Below are 19,910 nucleotides of genomic sequence, written 5' to 3'. Positions count from 1 at the left end.
ATTGAGCAACAGTTAACACAAAATCCAACTAATGAGTCCTGTCTTCTTCCACGTGTGCACATTGAACTACCAATGATGAAAGCACAGTTTTAAGCACGTAACTGTTCAAAATTGACCAAACTAAACTTTTGCTGATTATTGAATTCCAGGCAGTCACAAAAGCACTTTATTTTTTTTTGTAACTTGATATGATATGATGATCACAAGAACTTTCTTAAAGTTTTAAATTGTTCTGTAATCTTGATCTTAAAGTTCCTCTAAGATGAAGGAGTTGGTGTTAAATACGTAATAGCCTTTCGATATATAATGACATTTTGAGGCATAAGGCAAATGCACATCTCTTGGTAGAAACAATCTGAGAAAGGAAAAAAGGAAGAAGGTATGGCTAAACTGCTCCAGAAGGTAAATCACAGAAAGTGAACAGTAGTTTTCAGGAATCTGAGGTTTTGTTCAAGTGAGAAAAATATGTAGAATACATATTTCTATATTCAGCTGGCAAGCTGAATGTAGAAGACACGGTAAGATGGAAAAAAAAAAAAGTTTGTCCTTGAAAATTATTTACTAGTAGGTTTTTATATTTTTATTACATTTTTCCTCAAACACATTAAGAGGAAAAAACCTTCCAGAAGGTTTCTAGAATCAATAGATAATCAAGGCGTAAAAGGAACACTTAGAGAAAAAAAGGGCAAAGCAGAAAACTACATTAATTTCTGCCTTTGTATTCATTGTGGAAGAGCTTGGGGAGGTTCCCACACTGGAACCCTTCATTACTAGGTATTCACTGAAGATCTGAATCAAACTGAAGTGTCAATAAATTCTACGGAGCAAACAATAAAACTGAACAGGAACTAGTTGCACTAATCATCCTTTACCTAAGAATTCAAAAGGGGTTAAAAGACCAGAGAAGCGAACAAGTGTCAGTGATATACAAAGTCACACTTAAAACTGCCTTCATACCTGAGAACAAAAAAGCAACAAATAAAGTAAAGATGACAATTTTAGATATATATATATATATATTCTATGAAAGATCCAGGGAAATACAATTAATTAAATATAACATAAAAACAGCAAAACAGGAAAATCAGTAGAAAAAGAATGGATTTTGGAAATGTATATGTGATACATAGGGTACAATAGGGAAGAGTCAATCTTCCTTTTGAAAAGAAAGCCCTTAATGTACATGCTCAATTTATCTGAATATACAAGGCTGTTAGAACAAAAGATTCTGACTGTAAAGGATGGCAGAAGGGTACTACAAAACTGCTTCTGGGCAAGAAACTGGACAAATCGAGCTCAATCTAGATAAATGTGATGTAATGCACATGGGTGAAAAGAGGTTATTTTACATATAAAATAAGGGGAACTGTGTTGAACATTATAGCTGAGAAGACAGATCTTGGGGTTATGATGTGTAGTTCAGTTACTTTCTATAGCTCAGAAAGAGTGAAAGAAAATAGCATTCTAGAAGTTATTAGAAAAGGAACAGAGAACAAACAGAAAACATTTATGCTGCTGTGTAAATCCATACCCTGGAGATCTCATTCTTCTCTATGAAAAGGTTCAAAGAAGGACATAAAAGATGGAATATTGAATACTTTCCTTACTGTGACTATGTAGACAAAGACTTACCCTACTGGATAAAAGATGTCTGAAGGAGAATTTGACAGAACTCTGTAAAATCATGCCTGGCAAGGGCAAAAAGAGATTGATTAACCAGTCTCTCTTTCAGTACAAAAAGTAGGAGGCACCAAGTGAAATTAGCTGTGAGCATTCAAAAAACAAACAAACAAAAAACAGCAACCAACCTTCTTTTATATCTCATGTGGTGGAGCTGCGGAACTCCTTGCTGCAGTACGTTGCAGATGCTAAAGGTTATAGGAAACAAAAAGAAACACGTTCATGGTACCTGAAGCACAAATTTTTGGAGGCTGTCTTGGGGAAACAGCCCACTATAAAGAGAACCTTTCCTAAGCTGTACAATTCTGACATATTAGGAAAAAAAAAAAAAGGAAAGGAAAGGAAAGAAAAACAAAAAAAACCTAGATCTTTTGTTTGACCTAATATCACTTTTCTCTTTAACTTACACATTTCAGCCTCTCTTTCAAAAGCCAAAGATAATAATGAATCAACATTGCTATTTATTTCAGAGGCTAGATAATGAAAATTTTACCTGCGCACTTAATGAGGAAAGTTTCTCAGATATGCTTTTTAAACCTAGCAGGAGAGAGAGAAGAGTGTGTTGTAAATATTTTTAAGCAATATAACAAGCACTGAGTTTGAAAACATATTATTAATATTATACAATGAGAGGCAAACAGCTATGTCAATAGACCTTGTATTTTACCTGACCTGATTCCAGTGCTTTAAGAGCAATTAAAGCATCTCTTTTTACACAAGACATTCTTATTCATGCATTGAAGGGAAGAAGGAAAACAAAAAAAAAACCAACAAAGACCTTACAGGCAGCCCACCATCTTGTTTTACAATATTTGTGTTTGTATTTTATTTTCTGTAATGTAGCACTTGAGTTGGGTTGGATTTGGCCTGGGTGATTTCAGGCATCACTTTCCCATTTATAGAAAACATTGGGTTTTAACCTAGTTTTCCAAAGTGATTGTCTTCTTTTTCTATTTGATGGGCTGTGTAACCAGATGCAAAATGCTATGATTTCATCAGATCTGTATTTTCCTATTTTGCTAATAAGACACAGAGCAGTGCTAAAATTCATTCCTAAATCAATATATGTATGTAATACATTTGCTTTCTCCTTTTTATTCAGTAGGCAAGTTAGATTGTCAAAGAAAAAAATAGCTTGGACTGACATAACTGACTGACAAATCTAGTTTCATTGACTTCATTACCTTAAATTATCCCCTATTATTATTAGATTCTGTCCTCTTAATTATTTTTTGGGGGGGGCTGCAAAACATTCATCAATCCATTTGCCATGCAGTCTACAATGTTGTTTCCTTTCATTGACATCTCTAGGAGAAAATCATGAAGTTTCCTAGATAATTTAGGAAAAGTATCTATGCATATCATTCAGGAAAACAGTCATTTAGTATGAGTGATGGTATGGTTTGTTTCCAGTTTGCCTTGAGCAATGAAAACCCTAAAGCCAAGACTGTGTTTCTACATAGCAAGACCTACAAAGCTACAAAGAACATGTATGATGCACAATACATACAAAGACTGAAAGCCCATCTCCAATTTTATTGAACAAAGCAATCTAAATTGTTGAGAGTCCAAAGGCACCAATGTGCTGTTAGGCTCTGGAACAACTTTAGTAGCTTAAGAGCTGAGTAAATTATTTAATAGCTTCCTTTGCTATAAAGGAAACATAATCGCAGCTCTGCTGGGTAACACATTTAACAGTTACGATCAAAAGCCTTTTTTTCTGCTTTGTCTACTGTACCATCTGCTTATTCCTTCCAGAACTTCACTCTGGCAAGTGACCCACTTGTTGCAATGCAGATTGGCAGACAAGTGACATTACAGTGTACTTTGTCTGTGTGTGTCTCTGCATGTTTAAATTTATAAATATTCATCATGTTACCTTTTTAGTGAAATGAAGTTTACAGCAGCACAGCCCTTATCTCTATTTGCTGTTTCTGTAGTGAAACAGATTTCTTGCATTTACTTGTAAGATAAACAAAAACAAAATGAAAATAACATTTCTAACATGGAGTTACTGATCAGGCCTTGGTAGATTTTCTAAGACTCCACGGCTATGTTTGGAAATTTGGGTTTCTAGTACAACAACTGGACTAAAATGCAGTTCCAGGAAGATTACAGGTATGCTACTAAGTTATAAAACAGACAAATTTTAAGCTAGAGATAAATTCAGTATACAACAAACTTGCCCTGTAGAGCAAGTGCCTATTTGGGAGCAGGCTATTGAGCATAAAGACTTGATTAACTTCATCACTGATACCTGGACAGATGATGATTTCCTAGTTTCTAAATTACTCACTACCGTTTATTAAATCTACCTTGTCAGACATTAATAAATGGCAGAACAATAAATTTTTTTTAAAAATTGGAGTTTTTCAACAAGGTTCTTAAAATGGTAACCTCTTCAGCCTCTGGGAACTTGTTCGTTGTTTTCTTTATCAAATACCAAGAAAGGTTTTAATAAATATATCTACCTGCTGTTGGCATTTATCTGAAACCCTTTGCTAGGCACCTTGAATATCACAAGTGGGTATCCTTACAAGCATGCAGCATAAAGAGGGTTTTAGATCTCTATGATATGGCAAACTAGATCAGCTGTTTGAATTCTGCAAAGTAATATTTGCAATATGTACTTGAATTTTAACAGCTGTTTCGTTTAACCTTGTTTGTGTCCCTTTTTATTCTCTATTTGAGAACATTTTTATGGATGTTTGTAGTTTGGAGTTTTTTTCTTTACAGGAATATATGAATAGCCATACAGAATAAACCCTTACAAACAACCAAAAAGAAAAAAATGTTATTTTTCACTCCATTTTTTTTATTTTTGTTAGCCTTTGTTCATGTATAAAAGTTTCAATCACACCACATCAAAAGCAGCACTTACCACATGATATAGCTGTTTGATTCATATGAATAAAACCCTGTCACCATAAAAAGTGAAAATTTTTCAGGCAGACTTTTATTAGAACTTGGTAGCTCCAAGTGTCTAGCTAACGTTTGAAAAATTTTGCTTTGGGTCATAATGAGATGAGTTAGTCCATGTACAATAAGTACACCCACATTCCAGCTGCTTTCCTTATTAAAACCATAAAGTTTTCTGGATTTTTTATATGTGGAACTCTTTGCTGGTGTACCTCTCTGAGCAATGTCAGTTCTGGCAGGACATGTATTGACCCTGGCTACAATGAAACAGTAAGAAGGAAGAGCAGGATTTCTCTCATTCATTTAGGAAAATAATATATTCCTCTAGATTATGAAGCTACTTATTCCCATAACCCTTCTGAATAATAATAGAATACACAGACACCAACAATTTATATCTATGATGGAGTGACATCTTAAGCAATGTAACCTAAAATACTAATACTGGAAACACTGACTTGGGAACAGATATCTTTATGATTCCTCATGTAAATTAATTCACTGGCTATAATGAAAGAAAAGAAATAGTATGCTGTTTCTTTATTGAAAGCTTGTCTTAACAGAAGCTGAGAATATAAATGAATACGGTCTGTTGGAATAAAAATTTCTGAAAGAGTGGTGAAATGCTGTGGATTTTATTTATTTATTTATTTATTTAATTTTTGCTGGTAGTCCTTCTAATGATTCTAAAATTTTCCCAGGGTTATATTGCATCATACATGCATACATGCAAATTTACTGAAGAGTTCAGGAAATTGGAACCTACAGGTAGTTGTGAGAAGCTACCTCATGAATTACATGTTATTGCAATTCATTCAAGAACCACATGACTTTGGCTAAATCAAATATTTTCCTCATCTGAGCATTATTTTTAGTGTCCAAACTGACTTTCAAAAAGTTAGCAAAATATAAGTGTTCAGTGCCAAGAAGTGCATAGAATTTCTTTCTTATATAAGATCTTAATTTGAGAATCATGATGTCATTCGGTTATTTTGTGGTGTATCAATTGCACAGGTTCTGAAACTTGACCCAAACATAGTGTTCAGTATTTAGGTTTGAAAGCCTGAATAACCAGAACATGGATCTCTGGGATCTCTGGGATCTCTTCTTAGCATCAACAGCTGTATAACTATAGATACAAATTAACATTTTCATTTTTTTTAAATGATATAACATCTGTGCTTTGACATGATAAATTACTGTGAAATTTTTGACTACTCATCAACTAAAAATGTGAAAGGATTTACAGTTACTTTTTTATATTATTCTGTTAAAAAAAAATCATCTGTTTTTAGGAGTGTAGTTTTTATGGGGTCTTTTATCTACCACTCACCACTTACAGAATCCAACGATATGGCAGGGGATTTCTAGCAGGGCTTTCTCACTGACTGTACCAACAATTATAAAATTTCTTGGACTACTTTAGACAAGAAACATGTTCTTGTTCAAAGTGTTCTGAATCACAGAAGAAAAACAAAGCATAACAGAAAGCATGACATGATCTAAACCAGAAGGTCATGAATGAGATGAGAAGTACTGAATAGCTCACTGAATGTATAGTCTCTTCTGAGAGTGATTAAATGAATGCCCGCTAGGTATTTGTATAAGGCAACAAACATGGTATTTTTCCAGAGTGGTCCCTCAGGTACCTCAGAGACTTTCTGAGCTGAAAATCATTTGGATATATTTAGTAATAAATGTTTTGTTCTACCTTGAACCTCTTGGAGCCATATTAACATTCAGCCTCCATGATGTCCTATGTCTTGGAGATACAGGGTGTTGCACAGTTAGGCACATGGAAATCCTTACATGTAGAGTCTTAAAATAGCAGATTGCAGCCAGGTTGGACGGCAACCTGATCTCGCATAAGGTGTTCCTGCCAATGGCGGGGAAGTTCGAATTAGATGATCTTTAAGGTCCCTTCAAATACAAATCATTCCATGATTGTGCAGAGAAACCTAAACTTGTTCTGAGTGAGAATGGTAGGATGTCCAGAACATGGCCAAATTACCATCACGTTCCACTAGAAACTATTTGAACAAATTATTTATATAATCTTAGGTATAACAAGGCCTACTAATCTAGGCTGGTCCTTCCTGGGTTTTGCATTAATATGAAATATGTCACTAGCTGGGATTAAGTCACTTAAAGGTCTTCAGTTACCAGCTACTCACATCCAGATTCCGAGTTTTATCCTGTGCTGTAGGTTGGGTGCTGTGATGGATATATTGCCCATTCAGGAAGGAAATATATTTTTCTGGCTATTTTTCTCCACTTTGTTTTGCCTTTCAAATTTTTATTGTAGCTTTGTGGAGCTCTGTTGAGGGTTGGAATATCACAATTATCAGGAGTAAGAAAGTGAAAAATAAGCGGACTTTATCAGATGTCTTGGCACCCAATCATCTGATACTCCCAATAGTATATTTATGATGTTTCTAATTTAGAAGTGGAGGGAAGTAGTCATAACACCTTTAGGAACTTTCTCAGACTGTTCTGTAAAAGACTGATTTTGATGATATAATAGAGAAAGCACTGACGTATATCGTTAAGGAAATGTGTTCCATTTCAGAGGTGAAGTCATGTGCACATGTTGAGAAATCATAAACCTATCTCCTTCTTTTGCTGACATATTATGCTATTATGACTGGCTAAAACTAGCCTGCTAATTCTCCAGAAGAAATTAATCAGGGGTACTTAAAAGGGGAGACTATTTCTTTCATTTATATCCTAATTGAAACAGTAGTTCTAAAGCCAACTACCATTTTTAACATGCCATATGATTTTTTTTTTCTTGTAATGGCCTGCTTGCTAAAAGAATCTCAAGTTCTGCTTTTAGAAGAATCTGAACAGCAGATAATAAGGTGCATATTAATTAATTTTATTGCAAAGAAAATTGCATTGCCAATCATTGTTACTGACTAATGGGTAATGACATGAAATTACAGTAAGATAAATGATTATTCTTGCTAACTAGCAACTATTCTGTTTTGCAGTGCATAATTTTCTTAAATAGACAAGTGTGAATGTAAAAGTAAAAAGCTACATCATTGAAAAATTTCATTTCACAAGCTGTCAAGAAGGATGAAGATGAGAAATAATTAATAGTGAATGAATAATTGGAGATACTACTTGAAGAACATGATTTTGCTGTTTCTTGCTGTTTCTGGGTTTTATTCAATCTTCCCCTCCTTAGCATCTTTTTCTGCTCAGGAATGAAGATGTGGAAAACACAAAACTTAATTTCTGACCTGAGGGTTATCAGTTCCACAGAAGGATAAGAAAGGCATTTGGACATAGGCCATAGCAGCTTATCCAAAAAAAGAGTGATAGGGAGGGAGAGGGAAACATGAAAACCACCATCACTCCTAAGCAAAGCAATAAAAAGGCTTAAAAAAAAAACTTTCAACCTTTGGGAATGAAAAATGTTTTTGCCTTCATTGATCTGAGGTGCTGGGCAATCATGGCTGGATTCAGTAGGCACCACACTGAAAATGCATACCACCAATGGCAGGAGTGACACGGGATGTATAGGATCCTTACAACAAAGTGAGCAAGGTGGGATTTACAGACAGGCCCTCAGGAGGCGAGATGTTGCACTGTGTAGTGCAAGCAAGGCAGGAGTCTGCAGTGCCATGCTCTCTGCAGCACTGTAGTGGCTGTGGGGTGGAAAAGCCAGCTGAGGAAGCAGCAACTGTCATTTAACACATGAATGCACATCACTATAATTTTAATGTCAGCAAGTTTAAAGGAATTAAATATATAAAAATAAAGATATGACTCAAATTTACAGGACTTGCAGCACTGGAAGACCAATTCAGAAGAGTTTGTGTACCATAATGATTTTATAAAAGGAGTATATTTTGTGTGGAAGCCAGAAATGCTCACGATGGAAAACCTTGTAGGAGGAGATCATTTTTCTTCTCATGCTAATAGGCTTGTCATTATATAAAAAGCTTCTAGGGAGCAGTTTATAAAACAGCTACCAAGAATAAATATTTTGAGCCAATGAATAGATAGTCTATCTGAAATGAGCTTGTATGTGACAAGCAAAGCCACCCACATTGTGAACAGAAGAAATATTTTTAAAGGCTTATCTTTCAATCAAAACAAGAGGCTGTTGCTTTCTAGACACAGCAAGGCACCTGCTTAGAAAGTGGGACAGATCTCAAAGTATGTGACTTTTTTGGCAGAAGAAAGAGTCAGCTGTAGTGAAGTATGCATCCTCCACTTTCTGCTCCCCACCTGTCTTCCTAAGAGGCAGCAGTAGATGGAAAAGCATGGTCCTTTGCTCTCATGAGGCACTTTGCCCTTGCTCAGCACTTGATGTGGCTGTGTGAAGAACAGTGTCCTCCAAGAAGACGGGGTTTTAGAAGGTGATTGCAAATGAATAAGCATGCACTTAACTCACAGAGCAATTTATGAGAAATTTTAGTCTATAGTCTAGCTGTAATCCACAGTCAATAGGAGATTTCCCTCAGGCAAAAGAGAAAATAAAGCCTAAACTTAACAGCTGTCCTCAGAGGTCTGTAAAAGCTATATCATCTTTTTCTCTAGAAGTCTTCAAAGAGTAAGGGATTTTGCAAGCAGGACATAATTTAAAGAGTATATGACATTTTCTTAATGTCATTCCCATGGATCTTAGACTGCAGTAATGGTGTCTTTGTTCCCAGCCCCACAGGGTGCATGCAACAGAGGTTGATCTAGATAGTGTACACAGCACAAACGTTTTGCCATTTCAGTCCTTGTCACAGGGCAGCCTTGTCCAGGCTCAGTATCTACCCATCCTTTCCATGGGACATGTTCAGCCACACAATACATTCTCCTCAATCTTTTTGCCCACAGTCCTTCTTTCCTTGATTGTCACATTTTATTTCTAAGTTCCCACTGTTTCAAGTCTATTATTTTTGGCTGACAGCAAAGAATAATAAGTGGGAAAGAAAAAAAACACCACACCTTCTTCAACAACACTGCACAACATCAGCAGGAGGGTAGCTGAAAGTAATGTGTCACTTTTTCCATGCACATGCTTTCTCATCATGCCCTATATGTCATCCCCTACTGAGACTAACTATTGCAGGATGAGCCAGATCGTAATTATGTTCAAATTGAGCGATGTTACCTATAGAATTATTTTTTCAAATAAAATCATTCTTTCCTCTGAGACTGGCTTGCTACATGCTCCTCTGCCTTTCAAAAGAAAAGGAAAAAGCACAACAAAAAAATCAGTCACTGAGATGAACTGATCCCCTGCGGAAGAGTTGAGCCTTGAGCTTTTGGAAATTCATGCAACCTGACACAATGCTGCAGTGGGGGCAAATTTCAGGTCCCAGGAAATATGGATACGTAGCAGTTAGCTATAGATTCTGTATACGTAGAAAAAGAATACAAAACCAATTGTTGTGGTACAAAGGATTTAACAGCAGGAGTTTGAGGTGCAGCCATTTCAGTCCAACAGCACTTTAGATAGGGAAGCCATTAGCAGTACACTGAACATATAACATTTTTCATGACATCAATATTTCCCAAAATAAATGTATTTTTTTTCCCCCAATTTATTTTTAACAACTATATTTTAATTAATTTTCTTAATGAGAATGCTTTCTTTAAAGTTCTCCCTTAACTAAACTGACATAGCCCTGGCTCTGAACATACAGCTCATTACATGGGAATTGGTTACTGCCAGGGTCCTCAAAAGGCAGTGGGGCTCAGGACATTAAATTGCAGTATTGGGGGTTTAAAGCAACAGTTGCTAGCATGAAAGACAAAAGCAGAAGTGTCATGCATTTTCAAGGAGGTCTACTCTCCCCCTATTTAATTATCTAGTTACTCTTTTCTTCTTTCTTTTGCTTTTTATGTTCAAGTCATAGGTAGCTTTTACAGTGTTTTTTTTTGTTTTTGTTTTGACAGACATTTTAAAACAATTGATATGACTGTAAAGGGTTAGGTAAGCTATCTCCTTCTCTACATTGCTGAAAGTAAAATCGTATCTGTCTACGCAAATGACTGAACCTCATCCCATTTCTGAAATAACTCAGATGTAACACAGGATCCACTTGTTTGCACTGGATTTTATAACACTGTGCTTATGATACTGCAGATGCATCATTATTAGTTATTATAGAACAATTACACAACCATAAAAGCATAGTAATTCTCATTTCTCAGAATAAACCATGGGAGATTTCATTGCATTTACAAATCTGAACCAAGGGAAAAAGGAGATGTATGGTTATACCAACATTTAGAGCTGACGACTGGAACTTTTCAGTGAAGCCCTGTTGTTGATAAATTCCTCTGCCTTGTTGTTCATAAATTCCTCTGCCGAGGTTTATCTCTGTAGTCCTCAGAAACTGTTTAATGTGTTAGAATACCTTGACATTCACGTCATTTCACTTCAGTGTGAATATGGAATCCCTATACAAATGTGACAAGACGTGTTCTAATGAGACTGTATCAGACTGACAAGAAATTAATTTACAGTGTAAGATTCTTGGTAGGAACAAGGAATTAAAGCCTCATTCAACTGAAATCAGTGGTGGAAATCTCATTAATCTGAGATTTCACCAGCTATCTCTGGTAACATCTCGCATGGCTCAGAACCAGGAAACTATTCCCCAACTCCACTGTCACTGATGAAACTAACAAATGCTTATCTAATAATTACTAATTAGTTTATCTAATACTTATCATTAGATAATGCTTATCTAATACTAGATAACAGTACTTACTTATTCTCCATTTGGAACATCAATGATTCAGAGTTTTAATAACTGACTGTTTGGTTTTGTTTATTGGTTTTCTTCATTTAAGTGACCATATTTTCACTTCTTCACATCACTGAAAAATGAATTCCTGTCTCTGCTCATGTCCACATATAGTCCCTACTCCCCTTTCCATAAATTCTTATGACTTCAGCATCCCTAGACTAGACTATGATGGATAAACTCTGCAACCACTTCTGTTAGGGACTAATACACATTCCAACCTCTTTCTGACACATTTCTGAACACAGCATAAATTTGTTTTCTTTGGACTCTTTTCAGGGCAATATTCATTCTCATCTAAATTGTCCATGTTAATTATGCCATTGCCACAGTTTTGATATTTATTAATCTAATACAAGGCACAATCAAGCTTAAGAAGTTATATTTCCATTGAAATCCATTACTGTTAATATATATTCAAGTCCCAACATGCAGTAAAACTAGCAACCTGATCCAACAGTTAATGTCTTCTCAGAGAACTCCTCCTCTCCCCCTGCCACCCTTCACCCATCTTCCAGGTCCAACAAGACACTTTGACTTTTCTGGTTGCATAGGGACACAATGCTGAGTGGTACTCAGCCTGGGCATTCTTGACAGGTTCTTACATCTGTTAAATCCAGCACTTTTGTTAATCCTATGCCACACAACAGTCAGCTCTACTCTGTAGTACCAGTGCAACTGAGACAAGGCTTTCCAATAATTCTTCCTTTTACTGGCACTGGGGTCTCAATTCCAACTTAAGCTTGAACAATCTGGCGAGGCAGATTCCATCTCATGCCCGAGGAAAGAAAGTCCCCGGTGTGTTCTGGGGCTCTAATCTCAAATTTTTTGCTGCTTTGTGAAACTGTCTGGGATTCTTGCTCATCTGGAAGTAAGAATTATCCAGTTGGGGGACAGCGGGGGATTGAATTGCTCCTGATGTTTTCTGATATCTCACTTAGAGTAAATTTCATCCTGACCTAAATCACATTTACCACACTGAGATACAGACATTTAGACTCACAAAGAGAGCAGAACATATTTTTTCCATTTTCTTTGCTGAAATTCTTGGTAAAGAATTGCCCTTAATACAAGCTCTGTCATAGAATGTTTCTATCCACATATGCTCGTGCATTTTGAAAATAAGCCATAAAAGAGTACTGACTGTCTCTCCTGTCTGTTTCTTTTGATATTGCCTGATGTTGATAAGTGATAAGAACATGCTTCAAGCTCTGGGATTCATTCCTTTCCATTACAACTTTCATTGAGATGTTATGTTTGCAGTTACAATCTGATAGGTTTTAAGTTAATAATATCAGAAAGAATATTAATTTGTCAGTAGATGAGATGTTATTAGGAATAATTATATAATATTATCTGATGGCTTTTCTAACATTCATTTATATGAACCGAGCAAGTATGAATATATTTAAATCATGAATGTAATTGCTTATTAAAATCATTATCAGGAATATTTGTATTTCCAATCATTTTTTTCCTCAAAGTATAGCCATAAATGGAAAGAAAACAACATTTGTATCATACATGCAAACACATGTCTCCAGTTCCTCAGCTGGTATAAATCATCATTGTACAATTGCTTTCAGAGTCACACCATTCTATACGAACTAAGGATCTGGCTTTTTCAGTCTGCAGTGGTAATTGCAGTATCTTACCTTTCAACTGTCCAATGTTGGATATCAGAGATGGCAGTGATTCTCAGACAGCAGGAACCCAGCATTTTCCAGCAATCAGGCACCTCTGTGGGTGGCATTCTGGCCTCCTGCAAGTCAGTCCAATTTTTCCTCTTACTTCAGTAGGTCTGGGTTCTCTGTTAAGATAGTCCTCAGCACTTAACACTTGCAGTTATTTAAAAAGGGTAACTATACGTTATTATTTCTTTGGCTTTGTAGTGTGACCATTTTGTAGGAATGCAAAATTAAAAAAAGAAAAATATAAAGGGAGACAATTTTATATGTCTGATTCCATAAACAAGCCATGAAATTTACAAATAAATCTCTAAAGAAATATTTTTTATGTCCATCATCTCCCAGTCCCTCCAAATCCTGGCTAATTGCACATTCTTCTCCAGAAAAACCCTGTGATGTTGGAATTGTGCAAGTAGCATAAAGTTTAAAGGTTAAATGTAGCACACTCCAGTTAGAAAATCAGTGATGAGATGGCATCTAATTTCTTTTTAGCTCCAAAATGCTGCAAACCATTGTATTAATTCACTGCTATACTCTGTATTATCAAATGTAAATAATTGCATTAACCCCTATGCTACCCCACCTTGTTTCATATCACAGGGAAGAGCAGCCTGACAGAAAAGTCACAGCAGGGCATAGCAGAGTGAGGAGAAGAATAGCAGTATGATTTCTAATTAAGAGTCAGGAGTCTTAGATGACACATTATTACTGGAGCTGAACAATGATAAAAGATGAATGTCTAATATAATAGTGTGATAGCTAACAATGAGGTACAATAGCAATGCCCTATTTAAGGTACCCTTTCCATTCCGAGAATTTCCATTAATTTTGGCTGGTTGGTAGGACAGGGAATGCACGTATGTGCAGACAATTGTGCACGCTTGAGGGATGGCTGACATAAGATTTGGTAACCTCAAAGTATAACAGAATTTGAAGGGTAGCTTTGGAATCAACCATGACCCCAATGGCCTGCTTTCAAACTCAGGACCAGGATTTGGTTGTGGTTCCCGAAGGCTGGTTTGTCATTGATTAGATAGGTTACCACATCTGAGATCATTTTGATTTTATGCATTTTCTGGGGAAGCATCCTTCATTCTTTCCAATATATGCATATGTATATATGTGTATGTTTGTGGGGAAGTGTTTGCTGAATTACCTGTGCATATTCAATATATGGAAAATAACTTTCAAGGGAAAATGTCACCTGTTTAAGCATTTTGAAGACATTTCAGTAGATACTCAAGCACCTTGAGTCTTATCTTTTCATCAATCCAGTGATCTTCAGTTTTCCATCCCTGAGTATAAGCACTGAGGAAGAAGGCAGTTAGCTGATTCATCAACCTAAAATTAAAAAAAAAATGGTTGCATATCAGAATTATGAAATTAATCTTTGCAGATACTATATAACGAAAGAAATGTATTTTCCAAGCATGCCCTGCTGAAATAATCAACTGATGCTTCTGTGCTAACATTCCTTACCAATTTTGATTCTTTGGGTCGTTTCACACTTAAAATTATGTGGCAACCTTTTCAAACAAGAATTACATCTCTTAGTTCAGTGAACTGTCTACTATACCTTAAGTATTCTATTTTACTGAAAAGTAAAGAAGATTTCTTTGTGTTAAAGTCTTTGGTTCATGAATCCCTTTACCCATATGGCTGATTGGAGGTGGGGAATACACAACACAGATAGGACAGAATGGGACAATGTTACTGAAGGATTTTTACATCTTGTGGAAAGAATAGAAAATTATGTTTGGATACAGAAAATTCAAGAAACAAGGGGTAAAGTGACAATTCTCACTCCAAGCACCTGTAGGATGTTCCATCGTGCCTCCTACTAGTGAGGGCTTTTCTCTGAAGAAGGAAAGACCCTTCTATTTTTCAGTTGTCAACTGATGTGAGAGAAAGAAAACTTCTAGACTAATTTCTCTTTAATCACTTACTCTGACTGCACATCCCTCAGCTGGCAGGAAAAAAAAAAAAGAGACTGCAGTTATTCGCTGGTGATACAAGTTACAACCCCCAGTTATTTCTTTGCATACTTTTCCATTATTTTTTATGTACATCATTTTCCATTTCCTCCAAATCCAGTCTGATTGCAAATTGTTCATCAAAAATAGTAACAGACTGGCTCTTGGGGGCTTGGAGGGAGTCCTGATGCTGTGCCAGTACTATGCAGCAATAGACAACACTGGAGTGATACCAGTGCTGTTCTAGCTACAAGTGCAGAGCACAGCACTGTGTAGGCTGCTGCAGGGAAAGTTAACTCCATCCCAGACAGACCCAGCACAAGTGCATGGAATCCTAAACACGGAGCTAAAAAACTGCACTGAGATTGTTCACAGGGAGCTTAACCTACAAGCATTGCAGATTCCTACTCTGAGATCTTACAGCACTTATCTATTATGCTATTGAAGTAATATATCTATTTATCTATATGGTCTTGCAGTAATATATAGTAATATCACAGACCTTTAGAGTGTTCATGATTTCTGCATTTAACATGTTCCATATATACAGAAAAAAATGCCAATTCTGACCTAAAGAAATCACATTTCATTTGGAAGAATAAATGGGAAGACGAACACAAAGAAAAAAAAAGGGAAAAATTGGTTACCACATTGCAACATTAACAGGTACTTGTGAAAACTGCATCCTAAGAATATATTTTAATCATATTTTAGGAAAAAAATGTGTAAATATTTTAAAGATGAGAAAGTGTAACTGAGATAAAATTCTCAACTTTACTTTTACTGTCAAGTATAAACCTTTCAAAGAACAAACAAGGCAGAATGACAAAAAAACAGAACAAAAAACCTACACCCTCTCCTCCTCCCCCCCCAAAAAAGCTATCCAAAGAACAGCCCATCTAAGACAGTTCTGCAGAAAAGGCAACATCAGTTCTCACAGATGCAGCAATTTGTTTTGTAAGTTTTAAAATATAACTAAAAAAATCAGGTCAAAAGACTTTAGAGATTTTTAGCGCTTTTTAGTTTGTTAAGCTGTTCTGGAAATGAATAATGTTGATCTAAAACGATAAAGGAAACTATATTTAATATCAAGTTTTGGATTTACTTGCTTAATTAGTAGTCTAACAATACATAGATTCCATATTGAGGGGCAGTGAATAAAGTTTATTCTGTTGAAGTGAATATATTGCTTTTCATAACTTAAAATGATATCAGCCTACTGTGTTTCTCTTTGAAAACAATAGTAAATATTCTCACAAAACAAGTTTTATGCACATATCAATTGCTGATATTATTGTGCCATCTAATTTAGATGTAGATGTAGATCCCCAAACCCATTTTTATGTCACATTCATTTCTACTTCTAGTTAAAGCCATGCTTCTTTGTGAAAGGCACACTGGTATTATAACAGATGGCTTACTTCTATTCATAGTGACTGTGGAAAATAATAATGAATCATGTAAGCAAGAACAAGCAATTCACTTGCTCTACAAGTTACTCGGTGCCTGCCAATTTGAAAAACAAGGGAGAGCTCTGGCAGAAGTGCAGGCATGCTCTCCAGTTCGGCTGCAACTGGTGTATCCAGTCAATGAACAACAAAATTAGCAAAACACAAGAGCCTAGAATCTCCCCACTTGAACATTCAGGTTCTTCCTTCTTAACAAGATGCTGAAGGAAAAGCAACATAAATCCCCACTGCTATGTCAGATTATAGTTTTAGCCAGGCACTGAATACATTGTATGTCTCCCCATCCATCTTGCTCCATGGTAGGAGACTCACGTGTCTCTGCAAAGGGTGGCTTGGGATTTCAGCCCCACAGTCAGTTACCTTCCAAGTGACTGTGGCTTCTTTCTGAAGTGGCACAGCTGTGAAGAAATGTATATTTCTTTGAAAAGGAGGAATCCATTTGCAGAATTTAATTTTGAAGAATAGAAATTCTAGTTCGTTGCCTGTAGTTTATATTCTGCATAGCGTACAAGCATACAAAACATTCTCTTGACATACCTCCCACCTCTTCAAAGCCTCCCAAGTTATCTCCTTTGTGTCTCACATTTTAATAATGTCCTGTCCACTCACACGGTTCTGCGATGCAATGCATGTTCTCAGCTCGAGAGACAGGCTCTGACGTACTGATGGCTTCTAAATCACCACATGACCAGAAGGTGCTCCATACAGTCCTCCTTCCTCCTCTATTCTTAAGTAGCACTGTGCTAATTCTAAAATATTATGGCATGAGAAAGTAGTTATTGAATGAATAGAAACAATCATTTATTTATCACTTCTCTTTGCAATACCCAAAGTTGGCTGAATCAATGCAAAGAAATATAGGCTTCCTCTTGGGTACATACATTTCTGTTCATTTGCTTCATCTTCCTTATTTTTGGCTTGTTCCTAGGGAACAAATGGTGCTCTGTGACCTTCTTGGTCACATTATTCACAAAGTCCTCTCAGAACATAAGAATTAATACCCAAAATTAAAGCAGACGTTACCTTTTCATTGTTTTTTCTCTTCTCAGAGTAGAGAAGAGAGAGTAACAGAGTGTAGACAAAGGTGTTCAGAATAAGCAGGAAATATTTTTAATAGCATTTTAAGGAAAGACAAAAAATGAATCAGCAGTCTCTGAGATGATGTAGAAGTCTTTGTAAACACCAATTACTCTGACATGAGATTTGAACTCAGATGAAAAAAATATTACCTAAATATAAACTTTTAATGTCATCTTTTTATAGATCTGATTATCCTGTGTAAACTCCAGAAGGGCACAGTTTCCCGCTGTCCTGTGCCATACCAGTTGTACCAATCTGGAATTCTTGCATACTTGTTTGCATCTCCAGTGTAGTTGGTACAGCTACGTGGGAACCTGAACTGCTTCTGCGGAAACTGAGGAATATAACCCCCAAAAGAAAAAGGAGGGTCATTATGATACATAATGCATTTTTGCCCAGATTAGCACCATGGATGAGAAAAATGAAAGAGAAGGAATAAGGATACAAAACAGATTGACATATTTGCTATGAATATTTTCCAAGTTAAAGTATGTTTCATTTCCACATTTCTAAATTAAACTGAATTTCAGTTTTGAAAACGCATTTTTCATTCAAAAATGACACAAACCAAAAGGAAAAAAAGAGATTAAAGCAGGGAACTAAGTAGTTGAAAAGAAAGAAAGCAGATTACTTTGGACAGAAAGAACATTTTGAGGTGATTCAAATGATTATTTTTTGTTTGGTTCTCTGCTTTAATAATACCCAAGAAATCTTTCCCTTCCAGGGCAACATGCACTGTGTGTGTTTTGGCTGTGAATTACTAAACTGAAAAAATGTCTTATTATTCAACTCTTTTTTCTCCCCCTTTCTGGTTCCTGCTAAACACCATCCTTTTTTCTTCTTGTCAGTGGCTACTTCGAGCAAAAACGCCCAAATAGGATGTATAGATGTGAAACCCAGGCATGATTTAGTGTGTGTACATTAAGTCACTTCTGGAGTTCACTCATAGCTCATTCTGCTCAGGAAGCTTGGGAATGACACCAGACCAGATTCTCAGCCACCATTAGCCACACGCTTAGAAACCATGAATCAGTGTGCGTAGGCACAAATAGTTCATTCTTCTCAGTGAAGAGTTATCTGTGCTATATCTCATTGCATATTTATGAATTGTGCGGGTAATGGTGGATGGGAGTCTATTATGGCAGCAGTTTTGTTTTATCTCATTTTCTATGAATTGTTTTCATTATTTTCTTGTTTGTTTGTTTTTTTCCCCTTTTACTGAATACTGTACTTTTTATTGCTTCACCAGACATATTTTATTCCATTCTCTTCACACACAAGATACACACGAAGGAGCAACTGACTTTAAGCATCTAGCTTATACATCTGTACATGCTAGCAATTGAAAATGCTTTATAAATTGCAAACAACTTAACATTATAGCTTGCAGCCAGGGAGTACATTTATACATTACATCATTAAAAAAGCATCAATGTAAATATATATATTTCAAATATATTAAAAAAAAAAAAGTATGAAAGAGTACATTAGAAATTTATTTACTTACCAAGTTGGTCAACCCACTTAGATGGTATTCTTCTCTTTAAAAGATTTTCAGGTACAATGTTGGTTTCTTCTTTTGCTGTACAACAACCTGATAGCTCTCTACATTTGACCTGCAAGTCAGATATTCAAAGAATTCTTACTGCTTTCCCTAGAAAACTTTCCTTACATAGTACTGACTTCATACTGTTGACTGCACCCTTTGGAGAGAGGAAGGTAACTCAAGATCCACAATATATGTGTTTGGGTGAATTTCTCTGAACCAGGCTCAGGTTGGAAAACACCAGGTGCACAGCTGGAACACATTGGGTACACAGCTGGAGAGCATATTTCAATTTGGTTTGGTCCACAGAGAATTCAGTATCTGTGCTGACACTTACTGAGTGAGACATGAATGAAAGCAGGAGTTCACAAAGTGATCAGGAAATTCAATAACCAGGAGGTTCAGAAGCATACTCCAGGTCTAACACACATTAATCCAGGTGAATCCTGTCTCAATCACATGGGCCTTACATTTCTGTCTCTACTGCTGACCTAAGGGATGTAGCTGGGACATGGAAAGGGGACACTGTTGCAGGGCACTTAGGAATTTGACTGAGTCTTGAGGAGTGCTCTTTCCTCTCTAGATTGCACTTACTGTGCAGGGAACCTGACAGGTCTGACAGACCTTGTCAACTAAGTGACAAAAACGGAGAGCTATGTCATGCTTGATTTTTTCTACACTATTTTTACCTCACAGTAGGCAAAATATGAGATAGGTGAGATACTCTGTTACCAGTATGCAAAATTCCACCAACTAAATTAGCATCTTCCATTTGCAAATGTGAGAAAGTT

At 36.2% G+C, this 19,910-nt stretch overlaps 1 long non-coding RNA gene across 8 annotated transcripts in view; it reads right to left on the bottom strand.

Moving 5' to 3' along the window:
- The window catches only part of LOC308198426, a 32,048-nt gene extending 12,377 nt beyond the window's left edge, over window positions 1-19,671 (bottom strand). For 2 of the 8 annotated variants that reach the window (XR_013953898.1, XR_013953899.1), the window contains exons 1-7: window positions 19,081-19,671; window positions 17,031-17,242; window positions 14,256-14,392; window positions 13,019-13,173; window positions 2,174-2,217; window positions 1,809-1,868; window positions 1,633-1,688 (exon numbers count right to left, since the gene is read on the bottom strand). This is a non-coding gene — a long non-coding RNA (uncharacterized lncRNA). Of the gene's footprint in view, window positions 1-1,632; window positions 1,689-1,808; window positions 1,869-2,173; window positions 2,218-6,665; window positions 8,256-10,031; window positions 12,229-13,018; window positions 13,174-14,255; window positions 14,393-17,030; window positions 17,243-19,080 lie in introns of those variants that run through there. The other 6 variants (XR_013953900.1, XR_013953901.1, XR_013953902.1 and 3 more) reach the window with 6 other exon arrangements.
- Window positions 19,672-19,910: the final 239 nt, after the last annotated feature.

The sequence above is a fragment of the Anser brachyrhynchus genome, assembly GCF_964034855.1.
Source record: "Anser brachyrhynchus genome assembly, chromosome: 7".
Lineage (NCBI taxonomy): Eukaryota > Metazoa > Chordata > Aves > Anseriformes > Anatidae > Anser > Anser brachyrhynchus.
The sequence above is the reverse complement of the archived record's forward strand: the minus strand, read 5'-3'. Positions and strand labels throughout refer to the sequence as shown.